General features: G+C 37.9%; 1 long non-coding RNA gene across 2 annotated transcripts in view; it reads left to right on the top strand.

Annotated features, from left to right (window-relative positions):
• Nucleotides 1-8,819: 8,819 nt before the first annotated feature.
• The window catches only part of LOC123277673 (uncharacterized), a 41,767-nt gene continuing 26,515 nt past the window's right edge, over nucleotides 8,820-24,071 (top strand). Inside the window, exons 1-2 of one of the 2 annotated variants that reach the window (XR_011494824.1) lie at nucleotides 8,820-8,872; nucleotides 9,028-9,198. This is a non-coding gene — a long non-coding RNA (uncharacterized lncRNA). The other variant, XR_006514812.2, reaches the window with a different exon arrangement.

Raw genomic sequence — 24,071 nt, forward strand, 5'->3', positions numbered from 1 at the left:
TTTGGATATCAGATATATGGTGCACAAATATCTTCTCCTAATTGTTAGGTTGTCTTTTTGTTTTGTTGATGGTTTCCTTTGCTGTGCAGAAGTTTTTAGTTTGATGTAGTCCCATTTGTTTACTTTTTCTTTTGTTTCCCTTGCCTGGTGAGACATGGTATTCGAAAAGATGCTGCTAAGACCCACGTCAAATGGCATACTGCTTATCTTTTCCTCTAGGATTTTTATGGTTTCAGGTCTTACATTCAACTTTTTAATCCATTTTGAGTTAATTTTTGTGTTTGGTATTAGATAATGGTCTAGTTTCATTCTTCAGCGTGTGGCTGTCCCGTTTTCCCAGCACCATTTGTTGAAGAGACTTTCCTTTCTCCATTGTATGTTCTTGGCTCCCTTGTTGAAAATTAGCTGTCCATAGATGTGTGCATTTATTTTGGGCTCTCGATTCTGTTGCATTGTCTGTTTTAGAACCAGTGCCATCTGTGTGTCTCTTTTGATTACTATAGCTTTGTAGCATATTTTGAAATCAGAGAGTATGATATCTCCAGCTTTGTTCTTTTTCCTCAGGATTACTTTGGCTATTTGTGGTCTTTTGTTGTTCCATATAAATTTTAGGATTCTTTGTTCTATTTCTGTGAAAAGCGTCATTAGGACTTTGATAGGGATTGCATTGAATCTGTAGATTACTTTAGGAAGTATGGATATTTTAACGATGTTAATTCTTCCAAACCATGAGCACAGAATATCTTTCCGTGTCTTTTTGCCTTCTTTGATTTCTTTCAACATTGTTTTATGGTTTTCAATGTATAGGTCTTTTACCTCTTGGTTAAATTTATTCCTAGGTATTTTATTCTTTTTGTTGCAATTGTAAATGGGATTTTATTCTTAATTTCTCTTTCTGTTATTTTGTTGTTAGTGTATAGAAACACAATTGATTTTTGTATGGTGATTTTGTATCTTGAAACTTTACTGTATTCATTTATTGTTTCTAAAAGTTTTTAAGTGGATTCTTTAGGGTTTTCTAGATATAAAATCATGTCGTCTGCAAAGAGTGACAGTTTCACTTCTTCTTTTCCAATGTGGATCGCTTTTATTTCTTTTTCTTGCCTGATTTCTCTGGCTAAGACTTCCAATACTACGTTAAATAAGAGTGGTGACAGTGGGCATCCTTGTGTGGTTCCTGTTCTTAGAGGGATAGCTTTCAGTTTTTCTCCGTTGAGAATGATATTTGCTGTGGGTTTGTCATATATGGCCTTTATTATGTTGAGGCATTTTCCTCCTATACCCATTTTATTTAGAGTTTTTATCATAAATGGATGCTGTATCTTGTCAAATGCTTTCTCTGCATCTATTGAGATGATCATGTGATTTTTATTCTTCATTTTGTTAATGTGATGTATCATATTGATTTATTTTGCACATGTTGAACCATCACTGCATCCCTGGAATAAATCCCACTTGATCATGGTGTACGATTTTTTTTTTTTAAATGTATTGTTGTATTTGATTTGCTAGTATTTTGTTGAAGATTTTTGCATCGATGTTCATCAGTGATATTGGCCTGTGATTTTCTTTTTTTGTGTTATCCTTGTCTGGTTTTGGTATCAGGGCAATATTGGCCTGGTAGAATGAGTTAGGAAGTGTACCCTCCTCTTCAATTTTTGGGAACATTTTGACAAGGATAGGTATTCTATCTTCTTTGAATGTTTGGTAGAATTCACTGGGGAAACCATCTGGTCCTGGACTTCTGTTTTTTGAGAGGTTTTTGATTACTGCTTCGATCTCCTTACTGGTGATTGGTCTATTCAAATTCTCTGTTTCTTCTTGATTCAGTTTTGGGACATTGTATGATTCTAAGAATTTATCCATTTCATCTAGATTATCCAATTTGTTGTCACATAGCTTTTTGTAGTATTCTCTTATAATCTTTTGTATTTCTGTGGGGTCCATTGTAATTTCCCCTCTTTCATTTTTATTTTATTTATTTGAGGCTTCTCTCTGTTTTTCTTGGTGAGTCTAGCCAAAGGTTTGTCAATTTTCTTTATCTTTTCAAAGAATCAGCTCTTGGTTTCATTGATTTTTTTTTTCTATATTTTCAGTCTATTCCATTTATTCCTGCTCTGATTTTTATTATTTCCTTCTTTCTACTGATTTTGGGCTTTCTTTGTTCTTGTTTTTCACTTCCCTTAGGTTCTCTGTTAGATTGTTTATTTGGGGTTTTTCTTGTTTGTTGAGGTAGGCCTGTATTGCTATAAACTTCCCTCTTAGAACTGCTTTTGCTGTATCCCATAAATTTTGGTTGTCATATTTTCATTTTCATTTGTCTCCAGGTATGTTTGTATTTCTCTTTTGATTTCCTCATTGACCCAATCGTTGTTCAGTAACATTTTGTTTAATCTCCACATATTTGTGGCTTTTCCAGTTTTCTTCTTGTAGTTGATTTTGAGTTTCATACCATTGTGGTTGGAAAAGAGGCTTGGTATTATTTCAATCTTCTTAAATTTATTGAGACTTGTTTTGTGGCCTAATATGTGATCTATCCTGGAGAATGTTCCATGTGCATTCAAAAATATTGTGTATTCTGTGGTTTTTGGATGGAATGTTCTGCACATATCGACTAGGTTTATCTGGTCTAATGTGTCAATTAAGGCCAATGTTTCCTTATTGATCTTCTGTGTGAAGAAATCCAATGGCATCTGCCAGCGTCTGTGGCAGTATGCCTGTGGTAGGTCACAGTAATGGCTCCTGCCAGTGTCTCAGTCTCTTGGGAGGTGGACCTAGCCACCTCCTGCATTTCTGAGATGCACTCAGAGCCTATGAAGTGAGTCACTTTTAACAAAGGCTATGCACTTTTCTTTCTGGTGATTTTATATTGGTTTCTGGAATTGTCGAATCTGTATGTGGGCCCTTTAAGAGCAGGCTTTTCTTTCTCTTATGTTCAATAGTTTTTTTAGGGGCATTCCTCACTGATTTTAAAAGCTAGCACAGCCAGGTATAATGGCAGTCATCTTGGTTATGCTCAATTCAAAGGCTACTTTTTGTGGCATGGGTCTTCCACTCAGATCCCTTGCTCTTCCAGGAAAAGCTTTGCATCTTAAGATTCCTGCAGGCTGTGAAGCACCATGGCTAGAATGTGTTTTCTTCCTCAGCAAAGGAGTGTTTCTGCCTCTTCCACTCCTGTCAGTGTTGTCCCTTGTTTTGGGGCTTCTTTTTATTCAGTATCTCAGAGGTGATTGTTTCACACACACAAATGTCAAGTCTCTGGAGGGAGATGAGTTCTGAGTCCTCCTATACTGCCATCTTCCCAGAAATCTGGGTTCACATTTTTGTTAATCAATTCGCCACTTTGAGAAAATTAGTTGACTCCTTTGAGACTCAGTTTTCTCATAAAAGAAGAGATCTAGTAAACTATCTCACAGGATTTTAAACTTGGAGTCTATCTGAATTCCTTGGAATTATATGCAATTTTTAGGTGTGCATATGTATATATGCACTTTTCCAGGATTGAGAGTCAATAGCTGGCCTCATTCTCAGAGGAGATAATGAACCAAAAAGGTTAACAGTAACTAGTATAAGCCTGATATTATCAAGCTTCTAAAGCCCAGAGTAGAGAGGTTGGGAGTGACGAGGTACTTTTATCTCCAAATGTCCATCTGTCCTATTTTGTATTCTTAATGGTAGTCCCAAGGACTAGTTGTAAATGTGGAACAGGAAAGTCAGCATAAATCACCAGTGCTTTGTAGCACACATGAGGTTTTCCAAGTCTTTGCCCATATCTTATTGTGGAGACAAGCAGTATAATTAGCCCCTTGAGTTGCTTTAGAGATCCGTTCAGAGCTGTGTGACCTGAATTAGCTGAACCAGGAGCTCACCCTTCCCTCAGTGACAGTGGCTGTTTCCGGCTTCAGCTTCCCTCAGAACCAGACCCCCCAAGGTTTCCAGGTTGTGGGCAGCTCTTGTTTCCAAGCTGACATCTGTGCTTACACTGCTTGGTGCCTGAACCCGGGTGTTCATTTCCTCTATCAAGGATGTACTCATGCTTGTCCCTTGAAAAGGGAGAAGTGGGTAGAGTCCCACACCAGTAGCACAGCTCCAGGGCACACTCAGTTCTGCTCCAGCCCATGCGTGTCACAGGAGGCTGCAAAAAAGGGGAACCTGATGACCCCACTGACCCTATGACCAATGACTACCGGTCTGCTCCAAAGTGACATTTGCTGATGTTTGCCTTAGCCCATTGCCTAATACTTGTCTTATCTCAATTAAAAATGTAACCCTAGAAACCAGGCTATGAGGTGGATAACCTTCTCTCTTCTCCAGGAAAAGTGGATGAGGGCACTTAAATGACTTGTCACAGGTTGTGACTGCAGAGCCAGAAATCAAATGCCAGCTCTCCAACTCAAGTCTGGGGTTCTCTGCCCTGAAGCCTGGCTCCTTCCTCATTTAATAGTTTTGAACCTTTTTCTTCACATGTAAAATAGTAATGATAATGTCCATATCACAAAGTGTTGTCAGGATTAAGTGTTATGCATGTGAAAATGCTTTGTGAAGGGGAAGTTCCATAACTACATAAGGGATTAACCTGCTGTCCATATAATAGTTGGAGTTTATTCCAACAGCCATCTAGGAACAAGAATGGGAACCTGGAGGAATATGAACACTTGTGACAGAAATACAGATATTAGAAGGAAGGAAAAAGATGCTATTAGGGGAGGGAGGGAAAGGTCTCCAACCTTTACCTAATTAACAATCTTACCCAGGCTTAGCACTGATAAGAAACAGGAAGAACCAGTTAACCACTACTTTGAACTCCAGGCTAACTCTTCCTGCCCTGTGGGTATGGGCCTAAGCTCCACTGAAGCAGGAGGACCATAAGAACTCCTGACTTGGGTCTACAAACATCACCTACATGCGGGGCTAATGTCAGGGATAGTGGACAGAGCTGATTTCTCCCAAAGCAGGCTTTTTAGTCCCTGCTGTTCCCATTGAGCAGGTATTTCTGCCACCCTCATTTGGGCCTAACCACACCTGCTCTTCCACTGGGGGTTAAATTTTCTAAAGATCCCAAACAATTTTTTCACTAATGTTTTTGCCTAGATCTTTGAGCAAAGCTAAGCCCACAGAGTGCCAACTGGACTTCAAAAGCGAACAGTAAGCCTCACTTGACCTCAAAAACACTCACTGTTTCCACTTGGATCTGTTTTGTAGCTGATGGATTTGTGCCCTACAAAGACAAAAATCCTTTTTCGTTTTTTTAAAGATTGGCACCTGAGCTAACATCTGTTACCAATCTTCTTTTTTTCCCCTTCTTCTTCTCCCCAAAGCCCCCCAGTACATAGTTGTATATTTTAGTTGTAGATCCTTCTGGTTGTGCTATGTGGGATGCTGCCTCAGCACGGCTTGATGAGTGGTGCTAGGTCCGTGCCCAGGATCCAAACTGGCGAAACTCTGGGCCACCGAAGTGGAGCGTGTGAACTTAACCACTTGGCCACGGGGCTGGCCCCAAGACAGAAATTCGAATACATTTTGTTTTGATTGTATAGGTATGATTATGTATGCTGCCTTATTAAACAGATATTTGATGGAAGAGAATTAGGTGTTGCTGAGAACTGAATCCCCCATTTATAATTTTACTCAACTGATGATTACAAGTATTTTCCATAAAACTGCTCTGGCTCTGTATGTTTCAAACCTTATTTTCCCTTCATCCCCCCGTACTTCTGGGGCTGGCGGTTATAGGACGTGTTCACATCACAATGTGACCTCTGGTCCTGTACTTTAGTGTCATGATGCTGGCACAGTGGGCAGTAGGAGGGTTTCTGCACTGCAATGATGAGCAATAACTTGTGATACATGAAAGTGATTTTGAACCACATATACACATCCCTTTAAAAATGTTCCCTGGATTCTAAAATGTGGGGAATGTATCTTATTTTTATAAGTTTTATAAAGATGGCTCTGAGAACGCATTGCTAGGGGCCTTGAAGTTTAAGTTTTCTTAGCTTAAATCATTTCCCTGGGCATCAGCAAAGGAGACTGAAAGGGAGTGGTTAGAAAAGAAGGGGACATAGCAGGAGAAATTGTGGTGAGAAATCAATGACGGAGAGAGTTTCAAGGAAGAAACAGCAATCAGTGGCCTATTCCACAGAGAATCTAAGCATATCTTGCTTAGATACGGACTGGAAAGAATCCTGGTAGATACAAGGTCATTGCTGACCTCATTGTATGTGGGCAATAGACTATTTGGTTTATTTGTTTCTCCTCTCTTGTTCCTCTAGAATGGCTCCTAAAACCTACAGGAATAAGAAAGGTGATGCCATAAGCTGGCAATATGATTAGATATCTTAAGACGAAAGAAGCTTCATGAATTCTAAGAATGTGTCCTAAGAAAGCGTGAGAAAGAATTCTATTACAAAGAAGATCATTGTGTGGTTTGATTAGAGAGCTGTGATAGCAGCTGTTTACCTAACAGCCCCACTGGTTAATGTGTGATGCTAGTGTTTTTGTGGATTTTGCCCCACAACAAATTTCCTTCAACATGCAGACATTTTTTTACCCTCAAGTCTCGTACTTTTCATCTCTGGAAGTCTCATTAGGGTCTTTAAAAAAAACTCTCATTTTTCTCCTCCTCGTGTTCATGTTTTCCTCTCTGTCTTAAACATAAGGATCATAGGATAACACTAATTTTAATGTCCTTTTCTGTTAATTCCACCATCTCTATAATTTCTGGATCTGTTTCTACTGTTTGATTTTTCTTCTGATTGTGGGTCAGATATTACTGGTATTTTTTGATTGGCCATGACCTTGGGAATTTTGTGTTATTGGGTGCTAGATTTGGTTATATTCCTTTCAATGGCATCAGACTTTGTTCTGGTATTGCAGTTAAGTTACGTAAAATCAATTTGATCCTTGTGATGTTTGTTTTTCAACTTTATTAGGGCAGATCCAGAGCAGTATTTAGTCTAGGGCTCATTTAGTCTCACTACTGAGGTGATACCCTTCTGAAGACTCTATCCAATACCTTAGGTATTAGGACATCTTTCCATGCTAGCTGGTGGGAACACAAAATATTCCAAGCCCTGTGTGAGTTCAGGGAATTATTTGGTCTGTTGGTTCTTTGCCTGGCCTGGGGCAGTTTCCTCTCATGCACGCCAAGATAGTCACACGGTAACTGTCAAGATTGAATGGGGCCCCCTCCTCTCTTTCTGTGCAGCTCTCTCTTTGTTATTCTTTCCCACATACTCTAGCTTCTTTGGCTTCCCTGCATTCTGATCTCTGTCTCCTCAACCCAGTGATACCATTGATCTCTGTTTGGGTCACCCATGCTCTGTGCTGCAGCCTGAAAATTCTCCTAGGCAATAAGTGGAACTCGTCTCCTCTGTTTCTATCCTCCCAGGGATCAAATCTCTCGCTGTCAGTTGTCCAATGTCTGAAAATCACTTTTTTTCACATATTTTGTTTGGTTTTCTAGTTGTTCAAGGTGGAAGGGTAAACCGGTCCCTGTTACTCCATCTTGGCTGGAAGTCAAAGTTCTTGATGTGTTGATCTCTGATTGATGGCTAAGAGTAATGTGTTTCTCCACAAATATTCTTAGAATTTACTGTTGCTTAAACATATAAACAAAGGCCTGCCATGAAAATAACTTGTTTTCTACCTCTTTCCAGATCTAAATATCCCACAGTGGAACATTTTTCTTCTGATTATGTTGAGTAAATTTTTTTTTTAAGAATGAGTTTTTAGGAAGATCTACAGAAAAGCATATTGAAAGAGTAAGGATTCAGTTGTGACAGTCCTTGGCTTCTTGAAAGAAATATCTTTAACCAATAATTAGTTTTCACTGCAGAGTAGTTTTTCCTGCAACATCTACATTGATTATAAAATATGTTGATGAACAAATGCAGGCCCCTCATATCCAGTTATTGCCCTCCTGTGTTATTATAATCTATTAAAAACAAACAATCCAATCAGTCAAATGTGAAATCATTTCATTTCATGTGTTCACTGACTATGAGAAAACTGAAATGAACTGTAAATGACAAACCAGCAGCTTTCTAATTACTGTAGCCCCATTGTAACAATTGTTTGTGCAAGTAATTCCACTTCCTGTTGACTGTAGAGTAAGGAACAATATTGTGAGAGGTTATGAAGCAGCAATTTCTGCCCAAAGTGCAAACATTGCAGATGTATGTTCTGAAACTGGAATGAAACATCACTAAAGATGGAAGCCTGAGGAATATCCTCATGAAACATTTCTTTTTATATTGAACCTTTTTAGAAACAAATTTCATGGAATCCAATCTTTCTGCCTTTTTACACAAAAATTTCAGAGTGAAAATTCACTTAGGATGTAGTTTTGAAGAAATTTCAGGTTAGAAAGAGATTATAATTTCACTGAGGTATCAGGATGAAGGAAAGGCTATATTGACGAGACACACAAAATTGTCCTTCATTTATTTGTCAAATGTGTACTGAGAGTCCACTCTGTGTGAGACACAGCTGACACTAGGAGACAAAACAGACAAATCTTACTTTCTCAAAGAGAAGTGATTATTTTGAATTTTATTGCCTTTTGAATTACTTACTAAATATTAAGCAGTGTATTTTTTCTCCCTTGATTTATAGAACAATGTGAGACAGAGGATAATTCTTTATCATATGATAAAAGTTGATCTTCAAGATTTTATTTTCATCTACCATGACTACATTAATTTTCGCTTTTTCTTTTGCCTCTCAAAAAAGAATTCTTTGCCATTAGCCGTGCTTGTTAAAAATTTAGTGCTACTTTTAGGTTCAAATAAAAGCTGCATTATGTCACAATACTTTTTAGACTTTAAAGGAACTAGGCGTCCTTGCCTATTGTTTGGCGTGGTTCTGCTGGGTGGGTTCAGTTCAGTTTCTATACTGGCCTTAACTTTTTTGTATCTTGATCTCCTCTCTGCTGCCCGGTTTTGACTTACACTCCTTTTCTCTGGCTTTCTGTCTGCTAGTTGTTCCAGTTTGAACCCTAGCTCAATTAAACTCTTTTGGCTCTAGAACCTTCTGCATCACTTCCCACTCGAAGATTTGCTCACTCCTGGAACAGAATTTTCTTTGGACGGCTGTCCTGGCAATGGTGACTTATTCCCCTACTCCACCCACCACTGGTCTTTGTCGCAAGCCTGAGAAAATGTAGCTGTGCACCTGGGAGTCTGCAGCCAGGACCAGGTAACTGCCTCTAGTTACTTTCTTCTAAAAGGGGTTTACTACTTACAATGCTTCTTGGATTGCTCATGCTTTTATTTTGCATTACTATTTATGAAAACCTTTGGGCCACATGTATATTGGATTTATCCAAGGACTCACAACTTGGCTGTGAAGAGTGAAGAATGGAATCTCAACTCACTATCAACAATCTCATAGTTTATTTTGGTCAGTGTAGCTTTACCACTTTCAAACCACTAGGTTCCATTTAAAGATCTGTCTTACTTTAAGCACATACTTTTAATATCATTCTTTTAATATCTTTTAATAGAGCATATTCTTTTAATATCTATTTAAGTATTTGATTAATTATAATAATGAAAGGATTTTCTAGTTTAGATATCTTATTCATTTTCTTAGAACCCTAACCAATAAAATAAATCTGGAGTATTGAATCAACAAGGACCTCATTAGGATAAGTTAATGTTGACTAGCAATTATTAATAGTTAAATGGAGTAAAATAAGTCAATATACATGTATTGAATATCCACTATGACCAGCACTATTAAGAGGCTGGGGACATAATAATAAGTAAGAAGGACTTTGCCCTGTGGGTGGTCGTGGTCATGTTGGGTAGGTAGACTCTCAACAGACAATCTCAAGAAGATGTACAAAGTGCAATGACAGTATTGGCGGTGCCCAGTGCACTACGGGAAAGGACAAGAGGGGCATCCAATGCAGTCTGGGGTTAGAGTGATTGGGACAGGTGAGCGAGAAAGATTTCCAGAAGAGATGATGATTGAATTGAGTCCTGAGGAGGAGTAACGTTATCTGGGTAAAGACAGCGGGGCACGGAATTATAGGAAGAGGCGCAGATGACTTGCCCTGAGTAAGAAAGACTTGATCCCTCACCTTCTAGGGTAAAATGACTCTGTTGTAATTTTGTGTTTTATTGTAAAAATGTATTTGAATTTTGTGTAATCCTCTATAGTATATTCATGTCAGTGTGACACATGATAGTGTCACACATTTTAATTCTTTACAATTTTACTGCAATTATCATTCCAGGAAAATGCTCCATGTTCATCTTGTGATTTTTTTTTTTTAATGTAGACCTGGCATATCATTGAGTACTCTTGTGAACATTAGAATTTCAGTTTGAGAAGCTTTGGCAAACACTTAAGAATGTTGATTACCGATTTATACTGACCTAGTTTGAATCCTGACTCTATTTCTTCCTAAATGGACATGTTAATCTCTCTTAAACTTTAAATCATTTCCTTTTAGTAAAAAATAGAGATTCTGGGAGATGAAAATGAGAGTATGTATATAAAGAAGTTGTTACAATATAGCACTCAGTTCATGGATGGAGATTATCTGGACTTCTTGTAGTCAGGGAACATGTCTGTCTTGTTCATCCTTGTGTGCTCAGTGTGATGCCTGGTACCCAAGAGGTATACAATAGATAGTTATTAAATTAATAAAGCAAGAACTCATTATTTAGTGATGCTAAGACAGCTCTTAATGCCAACTTAGAAAGAAACTTAGAACAGTGCCTAGCATACACTAGATCCTTATAAGTATTTCCTAATTGCCTGATTTGATGAATGGCTTCACTTGGTGCCTGTCCTGAGAAAGTGAGGACTGAATGGAATGTGGGCTGTGTAAATCCAAGAATAATTCTATATCAAGACTATGGTACTTGTGCTCTGGTGTTTACTGTAAGGAATGCCTAAAAAAATGCTGATGAAGAAAAATCACATGAGATAAATCAGTGAAGACCCTTGTAACCACCACTCAGGTCAAGAAATTGAACTTTGCCAGCCTCCTCAGAAGCATCTCTGTGCCAAGGAAGTTCCCTTCCTTCCCCTAAAGTAACCACTGACTTATGGGAATCATTTCCTTGTCATTCTGTTTATGGTACTATCATCCAAGGTGCATCCCTAGTTATAATAGTTTAGTCTTGACAAATAAAAGAAAAATTGATGTGTTTTTTGAGTCTTTCTTAATCTGCAAACTCTTCTTTCATTCCTATCTTTGCCTTATGAATTTTCTTTTGAAGAGTTTGAGCTGTTTTGTCTGATCTCTCCAGTTTCCCACTATTTGGAGTTTACATATTGAACAACTATGGTGCAGTTCAACGTGTTCCTTTGTTCTCTGTATTTCCTGCAAATTGATGGATCCAGAGAAATGGTCAGATGGGGTTCTAACTCTCCGACAAGACTATAGATGGAGCTGTTTCTCTCTCTCTCTCTCTCTCTTTTTTTCAATTGAGGTATAGTTGATATACAATGTTATATTAGTTTCAGGTGTATGACATAATAATTCGACATTTGTATATATTGTGAAATGATCACTGCAAGAAGTCTAGTAACATCCATCACCATGCATAGAGAATTTTTTTCTTGTGATGAGAACTTTTAGGATTTACTCTCTCAGCAGCTTTTAAATATGCAATACAGTATTAATAACTATAGTTTCCATGTTGTACATTACATCCCCTTGACTGACTTATTTTGTAACTGGAAGTTTGTACCTTTTGACTCCCTTCACCCATTTCTTGCACCGCTGCGCCCCCAACCCTCCACCTTGGGCAACTACCAATCTGTTCTCTGTTTCTATGATCTTTCTTCCCCTTAGATTCCACATTATAAGTGAGATCAAATGGTATTTGTCTTTCTTCATCTGACTTACTTCACTTAGCGTGATGCCCTCAAGGTCCATCCATGTTGTTACAAATAGCAAGTTTTCATTCTTTTTTATGGTTCAATAATATTCCATTGTGTGTACATACACCACAATTTCTTTATCCATTCATCTATGGATGGACACTTAGGTTGTTTCCATATCTTTCCATATCTTGGCTATTTTAAATAATACTGAAATGAACATCGGGATGCACATATCTTTTCAAATTAGTGTTCACATTTTCTTCTAATAAATACCCAGAAGTGGGATTGCTGGATCGTATGGTAGTTCTATTTTTAATTTTTTGAGGAACCTTCACACTGTTTTCCATAATAGCTGCAGCAATTTGCATTCCCACCAACAGTGCACGAGAGCTCCCTTTTCTCCTCACCAACACTTGATATTTCTGGTCTTTTTGATAATAGCTCTTCTAACAGACGTGAGGTGATACCTCATTGTGGTTTTGATTAGTATTTCCCTGATGGTTAGTGGCATTGAACATCTTTTCATGTACCTGTTGGCCATCTGTGTGTCTTCTTTGGAGAAATGTCTATTCAGATCTTCTGCCCATTTTTAAATCACGTTGTTTGTTGCGCTGTTTTCTTTCATCAGGAGGTATATCGCATCTTGATTTTGAAGTTTCGATTTTCTTTGATATGAGCAGCTATTGATACTCAAAGCCTTAATATGTTAATTCAATGGAGATATTCTAATTATATAATTTCTTTTTCATTTCATATTTGGCATACTTTTATAAAGAAATGCTTTCTCTCTTCAGCTGTTTGGTTGCCCATTATTTCACTTTATATAAGAAAGGCAGAATAAATCTTTTGACCCCTTGTTGAGGCTGGATCCCTCTTCCTCTTTTTTAACTATTATTTAAGATAATAAATTTGTGCTCTATCATCTTTTGAATTTTAAAAATATTATAATACTCTCATGGATTTAAATGTATTTGATGAGTTTCAGCTGTTTCAATTCTTTTCTTTATTGAAGCTCAGATTGCCCCATTATTGACCAGCGGTATCCTCTTCAGGTTGGCTCTTGAGTCCTGTTGATAGTTTCCTCACTGTCCGGTGTGTCAAGACAGTCCTGGTTCTTCTCGTATATTTCCTGTCCCAGACTTGAAATCAACAATTTCTTCAAGAAATTCTGGCTTCTTTTAAAAGAAATTAGTTGTGTTAACAGGAATTTTGCTACTGTGTGGATCAGTTTCTACGCTTCTTCAGTGGACAGTTAGGACATACACACTAATACATGTGTCTATATGTTTGCTTATGTATACACAGATATATGTTTTTTATTAAAATAAAATACCTCATGGAGCTGTTTCAAATTTAGTGTTTGTTTCCTGTACACAAGCATTTTTAATGTGGCAGAGTAGAGAGCCTGGTTAATAATGTGCCAGCTGGCTCTGGAACCACTTGATTAAATAAGGAATCCCCAAGGCTTTCAAATATTTGATATGACAATGCACAATTACCTCTAATATGTGCATAATGCTGTTAACAGGATATCATTTCTACATACTTTAAACTTCCAAATGTTCAAGTGGAAAATGTAGAGGGATTATGAGGATATTTATAGTAGGCTATGTTTCTGTTTTGCAATTCAAATTAATGTATTATATATGGTACAGTGATCAGTAAAAAGCAATTCTGTAAGCTCTCTGGGTGCTTGTTCATCATTTTATTCCCAGCACCTAGTATGGTGGGCTTGGTGGGCACATGTTATGTGCTTAGCTAACTTTTGTGAAATGACTAAATATTACTGCTGGTACTATATCAGTGAGCAAGCTGGTGGCACAATTGTACTTCCTTCGCCCCGTCCTCAAAACATTTTTTGCAGGCATTAGCATTAGTTTTACATGCGTTATTGAGTCTGTCTGACCTATGATAGCAAGTCAATTAAGAGCGTTTAAAGTTTATATGGGGGTCTTAACCTAAGAAACAATATTAAGAGGTTCTTAATATTATCATCAGTGTCTGGAAATTTCCTAAATGCAGTCTTTCTGTGATTTGTACCTTGTATTTTTTCATTACATCATCAAGGTTAATATGGTAAAACAGATGATAGAAATGCATTTTAAGGCTAATACTAATTAAAATTAAAAGACAGAATGTTGATGAATAAATTCTGTAAATTGTGATGAAATTAGATCTGGAATTGGAGATAATGTTAACATCTTACACTTTTCCTTAAATGGCTTTTAATTAACTTCTAAAAGGGTAGTCGTTCTGCAAAGCTTTGTAAAATTAGACTATCTGTCATCAGGAATTTTTTCAGAAGTTATTTTATTCCGCTACGTTATCAGATAGAATTTGTTTTTTTTTTAGCTTTATGACTAAATTATTAAATTGAAACGTGAGTTAAATTAACGATGTCCCATATCCCCTTTGGCTATGAGGATATTTCTTTGTTTTTATCTGGTAATTTCAAACCTTCTGGTAGAGTGGTCCCCCCTGTCCACGGGGGATATATTCCAAGACTCCCAGTGGATGCCCGAAACTGCAGAGTGCTGAACCCCATATACACTGTATATTTCCCTATATATTCATGTTTAGGTGTGAGAGAAAAATCAACATGAATGTCTTTTTCCTTCTTCACAACTTCACAGATAGAAAATTTATTCTCATTGAAGATCTTAGCAACCTCAGCATACAATTTCTTTCCTTATTAAGTCGAGAACTTTTACCCTTTCACGTAAAGGAAGCACTTTACGGCTTTTCTTTGACATATTGGAATTGCCAGCGTCACTACTCTTGTGCTTTGGGGCCATTATTAAGTAAAATAAGAGTTACTTTCACACAAGCACTGTGATACCGAGACAGTGGACCTGATCACCGAGATGGCTGCTAAGTGACTAATGGGTGGGTAGTGTCTACCGCGTGGAGCTACTGGACAAATGGATGATTCACCTCCCGGGCAGAAGGGAGCAGGACAGAAGATTTTCTCTGGCTACTCAGAATGGTGTGCAACTTAAAACTTATGAATTGTTCATTTCTGGAATTTTCCATTTAATATTTTTGGACCTCGGTTGACTGTGGGTAACTGAAACCATGGGTAAGAGGGAGCTACTGTACTTTTAAGATTGGGAAGCCATAAAATGGCTCGCCACTTTCAGATCTGATAGAGCAGAAAAGGAAGAGGAAAAGGGGAAGAATACTAGTCTCACTGCGCGTAAAGATTGAAGGGAAAAAGGTAACTTGACTCTTTCTATCTACCTTTCCACTTAAATCCTGCCCCAAGTGAACTTGAATTGACAGTGGACCAGAGGTCTGTTTACTAACTAGGAGCATGGGTATTTTTCTTCTCAGCTTTGGAACCCAGAATTTAATTATTGCCTCTGGAGTCCTGTGTTTCCTTGGGAGACTTTTAAGTTTAAATATCTTAAATTACCTTGGAATTTTATAAGGTCATATCAACAACTGAAACACCAAAGTGTTTGTTGGAGTCTCAAATGGATCCCCTACAGGCTTTTCCTGGTCAGGAGTGTGTTTCATCTGAGCTATAGTATTAGAAAAAACTGAATTATTTGCCAACATTAACAATTGTGAGTTTTTATTTTTAACCTCAATGTGTATTTCTGATACCTCTTGAAACATCAGCATATTTGACAATGATGGACCTGCATTTTCACATCACAACTATTGACTGGAGGTGAGCGCTGTAGTTGCTCCAGGCCCCACCTCTTCATGTGCTCTCCTTGATATTGAGACTGAGCATCAATCAACATTTATTTATTTATTTATTTTTAAAGATTGGCATCTGGGCTAACAACTGTTGCCAATCTTTTTTTTTTTTTTCCTGCTTTATCTCCCCATACCCTCCCTGTACACAGTTGTATATCTTAGTTGCACGTCCTTCTAGTTGTGGGATGTGGGACGCCACCTCAACGTGGCCTGACGAGCGGTGCGATGTCCGCGCGCAGGATCCGAACCCTGGGCCGTTGCAGCGGAGCGCGCGAACTTAACCACTCGGCCACGGAGCCCGCCCCCAATCAACATTTATTAAGAGAGAAGTGAAGCATTCTTTGTATCCTTGTTTCCAGAATCAGTGGCAAAGTAATAGACCAAGAAGGCTGTGTATGTCAAGAAAAATGGGAGAGAGCAACAGGGAATATTTTGTGTGTGTACACATAGGAGAAAAATATTCCATGCATTTATTTCAAGGCACATCTATTTTGAAAGAATATAACTTAAGAAGGTCAGAAGGAAACAAACCATCCTAGGACTGTGACTGATATAAGCTAAAGATAACTGATAAAAAAGAAAAACGTAATGATCTGATAAAGGAAGTGATGTATCGAGAGGGTTTGTTTTGGAATGTGAATAAAATTGGTGCAGATGCTGTAAAATGCAATTGTGTGTTAACTGAAAAAATTGGCCAGGTATCAAAACTTTTTGCAGATGGTAAATTTGTAAGATTCTCTACCAAGTGTAGCAGAAATTCTGTCCTAAACAGAGGCAAGCATTTACAGATATAATCCTGTCTAGAAATCCTGCTTCTCAGTGTGTCGATGTTTATGTGTGAGAGCATTCACAGTGTTTTTAAATCGTAGCTGATGAGAACACAGCTATAGATAATACCATCATGTTATCTATATTTATTTTGGTATTGAGAAAAATTTAGATGTGACTGAAGAACTTTTAGATATGGTCCCTATGACAAGTGTAACATCAGGAAATGTTTATTTTCTATGTTGAGAATACTCTTCAAAGGTTTAATATGGAATTGTCAAAATAAGTTAAGTGATGCGGCTCTTCAAACGATCAGCATTAATTTATATTTATTATAATATTTTAAAATTTAGATCCAAGGTGGCAATATTTTACAAGGATGTGAGATTTAAGTCCATTCATTATAGCATCATTGGGAGTTGGTTGGTGGTAAAAAGTGAACCTCCATCTCATGCCATCGGCTGAAAACACTCATGATACAGGCATGGCCAGTTCAACCACAGTGACTTGGATCCCTAATCGATTGTTTATTGGAGGTTAGATGCCATAGTTGTGGCTCTGTGCTGAAAGATCTGTTTGTACTTTTGAAAGAAATCACTGTTCATGTTATCTGAGGAAAAATCCTCCTTTGACTCACCAAGAAAGAGTGGGATAAAGACTTGGCATTTTTGATTGTCATTATAACTTTTACAATCTCTTTGAATATTTTTTTGTAAGCATTTACCTGTAATTACAGTAGTGGGATTTGATCTGCTCATTCTTTGTGAAATTGCATTTCTGAGAACTGATTTGACAAGATTAAATATCAAAGCACCATTTTATTGCTCCCCCAATATAGGGCTTTCCACACTGTTTAGGCTTAGACTTGGGGCTGAACTGACGCTTATTACTTTCTGCTCCCAAATATAGCCCTTGGGGCTGCTCAGTTGATGGTGCCACGTACACTCTTGTCCCCTCAGCAGTGTGGGATATGCAGCATATTCTCAGTGGCCAGAGAAGCAGAGAAAACCATTGAGAGATAAGAGCCAAAACTTTGTTGCCATTTAAAATTGGGTAGTTTTATTATACATATGATAGATAGGAAATAATAATATACAAAGAATAATGGTAAAACAAACACCCATGCACTTACCATCCAGCTGAATAACTTGAACTTCTGTGCTCCTCTCTCATCCTCTCCTTCTCTCATGGCACCCAGCCATGATCACTAGCTTGATTTTGTGTATTTATTCTCTTGCTTTTGTCTACGGTGCTAGCAGATACTCATATATACCTAAAAAATGTGTTGTTAACGGTTTACACTTTTGAACTTTATATAAAGGGAGTCATCTTGTATGTATTCTTTAGTCACTTGCTTTTTTCTCGGCAATCTGTCATTAAAATTGATTCATGTTGATGCATGTAGTTCATTGGTTGTCACTATTGCATAAGATGCTGTTGTGTGAATATGCCACATTTTATCCATTTCCATGTTGATGGACATTAGAGTTATTCCCTTTTTTTCTGCTAAAATAAACAAGACTATTGTTTCGGTGGAATGCCCACCATATGCCAGGCACTGTTCTAGATTCTGGGGATGCATCAGTGAACAAAAGAGACAAAAATCCCCACTCTTATTGAACTTATATTCTAGTAGGAAGAGACAGACAAAAAATTAAATAAATTATATGATTTGTTAGAATGTGAGGAGTGTGATAGAGACAAGGTAGAAAAAATAATAATGAGTGCTTGGATTTGGGATTAAATTGAGATTTTAAACATGGTGATCAGAGATCTCACTAAGAATGTGAACAGTTGGAAACAGACTTGAAAATCAGAGAAGGGACCATGCACTGAGCTGAGGACAGAATGTTTCAGGCAGAGGGAACACTGCAAAGGCCTTGAGGGGTTGCTTCCCTTGCATTTTGTAAATATCCCCTGGTGCACACGTGCAAGAGGTTTTTGAAGGTATGTTACACGCCATGGAACTCGTCAATCATGGGCTATGCAGTTACGTATGTCCTTAATTTTAGCGGTCTATCAGTCTGTGTGCGTTAACTGTTGAAACACCCAACCTTCTCTTTCTTTAGTTTCCTTTTCCTCTCATTTCATCTCCTCCTTCTCATATTAGTTTGGAAGTTATACATTCTATTTCTACTCATTTAGTGCTTACCTTGAACATTTTAACATTCACGCTTAAAAAGTCTAAAGTTGATCAATAAAATTACTATCTTTAAGAATAATCGTGAACTCAATTATGCCCATTCCATTTTACATGCTATTCATGTGCAGTATTTTAGTTCTATCTTTTCAAAAAATCACAAGTTAGATACTGTTGCTATTGTTTTAGATATGTATACTGTTGTTTTATACAATCAATGTTATTCAGATTTCCTACATATTCTACAATTTCCCTATTCATCATTCCATCTTACATCTCAAATTTCAACCTGGGATCATTTTCTTTCTTGTTACAACACATTCGGTAGAATTTCCTTGGTGGAGGTGTTGATCATCAACCCTCTCAGTTTTTCTTTGTTTCATTTTGGGAAAAAATTATGGGCTGGCTTAAGCAGTTGAGTTGTATTTGTATGATATGGTCAATGCACAAGTCACTTTCCTTGCATTAACCAGCCTAGATGTCAACTGTGGGGTATTATCTGAATTGTTTGTTTTAAATGAAGCCACAATAGACTCTTCTGGAAACTTATGCATGGGAGCAATTTAGTCAATATAGAAAGCCATCTGGTCCCACATGCTTCTCTTCCTGGGAGACAGGGACCCAAAAGCACATTTGTCCAGGTATAAACTCTGTGGACTGCAGCCAAGATGGTTGGGGGAAGCATGACAGGTTGATCCCTGTGTAATGAATTCCAAAATATTCCTCAGATACTTGATATATTCTGCTGCTTTGGAGATGAAAGGAGGATTTTTTTAAAACAACAACTTACCTTTAAAAGTAATTTAACATTTTTTTACTTTCTTCTTGACTAAAAACCAAACTAGTGCAATTTTAAACTTAGGTATTTTTTTTTTGTTACTACCTTAATTAAGGAAGAAGGGTGAGATGGGGCAATGCAAAATAACTGAATTCTATGAGTAGATGATGAACTCTGGCAAAATCTTCCTTTTTCTTGGATGATTACACCTCCTTTCTCAATCTCAAAATAAGCCATTTTTCACTTCTAACAGTTTAACGATTTTTCTACAGTGAGCATTCAAGTTCAGGGTCATTTTTATGTTTTACTTTTTTTTACAATGAATGCTTGATGAAGCTGGCAGATATTCAAAACTGTAGTTGAACTACTTCAAAGCAGAAGATACTAATGATCTGCTTGTTCTATTTCTTTCTTTGTATGTGTGTGTGTGTGTGTGTGTGAGGAAGATTGCCCTGAGCTAACATCTATGGCCAATCTTCCTCTTTTTGCTTGAGGAAGACTGTTGCTGAGCTAACATCTGTGCCAATCTTCCTCTATTTTATGTGGGATGCTGCCACAGTGTGGCCCGATGAGCAGTGCCAGGTGTGCCCCTGGGATCCAAACCCGTGAACCCCAGGTCACCGATGCGTGTGTGCTAACCCAACCACTACGCCACCAGTAGCCCCTCTTGTTCTATTTCTTCCTGCCTCTGTGTATACATATTGTGTAGATGAGGTCAGTAGATAATGCTTGAAAACTAACAAAGTGTTAATTCATAGAATAAGATTAGACATAACTGTTTTTGGAAAACGAGGAAGTTAAGGGCAAGGTAGCTTAGAGTCCTCTCATGAATCAAGGTTTGTAAGACATTTATTTTCCTTTTCAGCACATTAGCTAGGTTGTTTTAATTGCCTTGGGACCAACTTTGCTCAATTTTCATAAATATTCTGGTAATAACTGTGTCAGCACCAGGAATTTCTAGTAAAAGAGCTACATTTTCTAACAAAGATTAAAACAGATTGATCTGTGTTTTATACTTTGCTTTTAATGATTCACTTCATTTGTCAGCTTAACATGTTGTCTAGCTTCTTTTGATACATCAGAGTCCAAATTGCTGGGTGCCTCAGTTATTGACTATTTTTTAGTGCCAAATGGAAGAGAGAAGAGTACAGATTCATGTGTTTTGGACTTCGGAATTTTCAAGTATCCTTTCTCCCCTTCCTTCTAGAATCTTGGCTCTTCTGCTTGTGAACTTCTTCTGCTTTGCTTCTTCTACTTGTCCACGTGGATGTTGAGGTCAGTCAGGAGGATGGCAGGAGAGGGATAGGAAGACTGAGTGGTTTGCCCGTGTCTTTGGTTAATCAGAGAGGTGTGGAAGGAGGCTGGTAAACAACAGTGATGAGGAACAAGAGAGGCATGATCCTTCAAGGAGCAGAGAGTTTTAGCTGAAGGAGGAGGAGGAGAGATCTGGACAGCATTAGTAGGCAATAATGAAAAGGCTGATTCCGGCACCTCAGCCTGGTACATATGGGAGAATGGGCATTGGCCCCTGAGTGGGCTGTGGGGAAGGCTGTGTACTTGTGATGCAGCCAAGTTTCTGTTTAGGCAACAGTTGGAAGAAATTGAGGATGTTGTAAAGATATTTTTACTGTGAGAGGAGGTTCTGTGAGATGCGGTAAATAAGTTTTAGAGGGAGAGGAGCATTATGGTTGGTTTAGAGGAAGGAAGCCCAGAACAAATTGGGAATAAAACTGTGGGAGAGGAGAGCTGACTAGTGGGAATTGTATTTTGGATGATGATCAAGAATAACACGGGTGTGAAGCACAAGGCATCCAGAAAGAATTATAACTGTTTTTCGCTTCTTGTCAAGATGGAGAAATCAACCCTGAAGAGACTATAATATGAGGGAGTGGGGCTAAGGCTGTCTGGAACTGGTGGGTGCAGTCCCAGGTGGCAGGCTGCCAAAGGCAGTGAGAGCATGGAGGGAAGTTTTCAAGTTATGTTCTTACCTCTTCCCTATTTCCCTGGGACAATCGATGCCCATCTCTTCACCACAGAACTTGGCAGTAACTGCCTAGGGGTGACAACAGAGTAGCAGCAAGGCTCTGCTGGGGTGAGACGTGGCTGAAAGCAGCTGGGGAGAGGTCTGCTGCCCTTGGACCTTTGCTCCTCTATCCTTTCCCCTCCAAGGCCCAGGGACGATGCGACACAATGTAGGAAGACTGCATCCTTTCAATGGTGCTTCTTCCTGAGTATTTAAGGGTGAAACCCTAATCAGAGGATCTGCCTGTGGATTGGCAGCAGTGTCAGTAGTGGTTTTGTAGTGCTTAGGGTTCTCTACTTACCTCCTCTCCTCCCCTGTCCTCTCATTTAACTCGCTGGGACTAAGAAACTACAACCTGGCCTGCCAGCCATTCTCATTACACAATAATACCCAGAAATTTAATAGCAAAATTTAGGAATATTAAAGACAAAGAGAAAATTCTAAAAGCTGCCAGAAAGAGATTTCCCACCAAAGAAAATGAACCAGATTGACACTAAATGTCTCAACACCAACATTAGATACAAGAAAACAACGAAGTAATATTTTTTTAAAGTATTGGAGGAAAATAACTTTGAATTAGAATTTTTTTTATAATCCAGCTAAATTGTCTATTAGTTTATTAAACAATAAATAAATTGTTTATTATAGCTAAAATGTAATAAAAAATACTCTTGGCCTGCAAGGCCTTGTTGCTCAACCCCTCACCAAATACTCTTGGAGAAAATCCTCAAATCAGAAGAGATCTGGGAGCTGAGTAATGAAATAGCATGTAAGTTTACCGTAAAAAATAAAAATCCAGCATCAAAGAAATAAAAAAGGGAAAGTAAAATACAATGAATTAGAACGAAATATCTAAATAATATGAGTGATGGACAGTGTGAGAGGAATTAAAGGGACATAAGAGCATGCTAAAGGACCTTTGTTGAAGGGAAAGTTATCAGTGTTGATAACTTTAAGAAATCAGTACAATAAATAGATGTCTTCTATTAAGAGCAACTACCACAGAAACAAGAATAGGATGTTTTCCTTTTAAACCAACAGAAGAAAACTAGTTCCATCCAAATGGAAATCATGGAAGAGGAAAAAAAGAAGGAAAGAACAATAAGTGGCAAGTATGAAATATATCTGAATATAAAATAAATACAAATGATTTTTTTATTGAGGTAACATTGTATAAATTTCAGGTGTACATCATTATATTTCAACTTCTGTATGGACTGCATTGTGCTCGCCACAGAAGTCTAGTGGCCATCCATCGCTGTACACATGCGTCCTATCACCCCCTTCACCTTCCCCTCTGGTAAACACCAATCTGTCCCCTGTATCTATGTGTTTATTTGTTGTTTTATTTTCCACATATGAGTGAAATCACATGAGATTTGTCTTTCTCTGTCTGACTTATTTCACTTAGCATAATATCCTCAAGGTCCATCCATGTTGTTGCTAATGGCAAGGTTTCATCTTTTTTATGGCTGAGTACTATTCCATTGTGTATCTATATACCACATCTTCTTTATTCATTCATTCATCTTAAATAGAAATGATTTAAGCTCATCAATTAAAAACCTAGAATCTCAGATTGGATTAAGAAAACAAGATCCAAGGATATATGATCTTCATCAGACAGACTTAAAACAAAAGACACAGAAAGTTAGAATGATGGAAAAAACATAGACCAGCTAACCATAGGCCAGAATCAAACTGGGGTAGGTAACTTAATAACTGACAGAAAAGAATTTAAGGCAACAAAACACCATGTTCCTAATAATGTTCTTTATATACAGGTAAAGGGAAATTAGAGCAAGAAGCGATAACTATCATGAACACAGATGTACTTAAAATGCCACTTCAGAATGCATAGTGCAATAAGTGGCAGAACTTTAGGGAGAAACATAAATCAGCAATTAAAGGTAGGGATTTTAACACACTCCTCTTAGAAACTAATAGATTACAGTCAAAAAGGAAAATCTTTGTGGATTAAAAATGCAATTACTAAGCTTATTCTATTAGATATATTGAAAACTATATGCTTGATAAGCAGAGAGTATATGTTCTTTTTTGTTTTTTTTTTTTAAGGAAGATTAGCCCTGAGCTAACATCTGCTGCCAATCCTTCTCTTTTTGCTTAGGAAGACTGGCCCTGAGCTGACATCTGTGCCCATCTTCCTCTACTTTATATGTGGGACGCCTGCCACAGCATGGCTTGCCACTTGGTGCCATGTCTGCACCCGGGATCCTAAGTGGGAAATCCTGGGCTGCTGAAGTGGAATGTGTGCACTTAACTGCTGCACCACCAGGCCGGCCCCAGAGTACATATTCTTGAGCAATTAAGAAGTGTTACAAAAATGTACCTTGTAGGGGCTAGCTTGGCAGTGTAGTGGCCAAGTTTTCGTGCTTTGCTTCAGTGGCCTGGGTTCATGGGTTTAGAACCTGGGCGTGGACCTATACACTGCTCATCAAGTCATGCTGTGGCAGCATCCCAGATACAAAAAAATAGAGGAAGATGGGTGCAACACGATGTTAGCTCAGGGACAATCTTCCTCAAGCAAAAAGAGGAAGATTGGCAACAGATGTTAGCTTAGGGCCAATCTTCCTCACCAAAAAAAAAAAAAAAAAAAAAAGGTACCTTGTATTAGACCATAAAGGAAGTTTCAACAAATCTCAAATAAATAATAGCAGCTATGTTCTCTGATCTCAGTATAATAAAATTAGAAATTATTAATAAAAGGATATCTAAAGAAAAAATCCACCTTATGTTTGGAAACTATGTAGCGTATTACAAAATAATATTGGATAAAAAAGGAAACT

Source organism: Equus asinus, chromosome 16 (assembly GCF_041296235.1).
Source record: "Equus asinus isolate D_3611 breed Donkey chromosome 16, EquAss-T2T_v2, whole genome shotgun sequence".
Classification (NCBI taxonomy): Eukaryota; Metazoa; Chordata; class Mammalia; order Perissodactyla; family Equidae; genus Equus; species Equus asinus.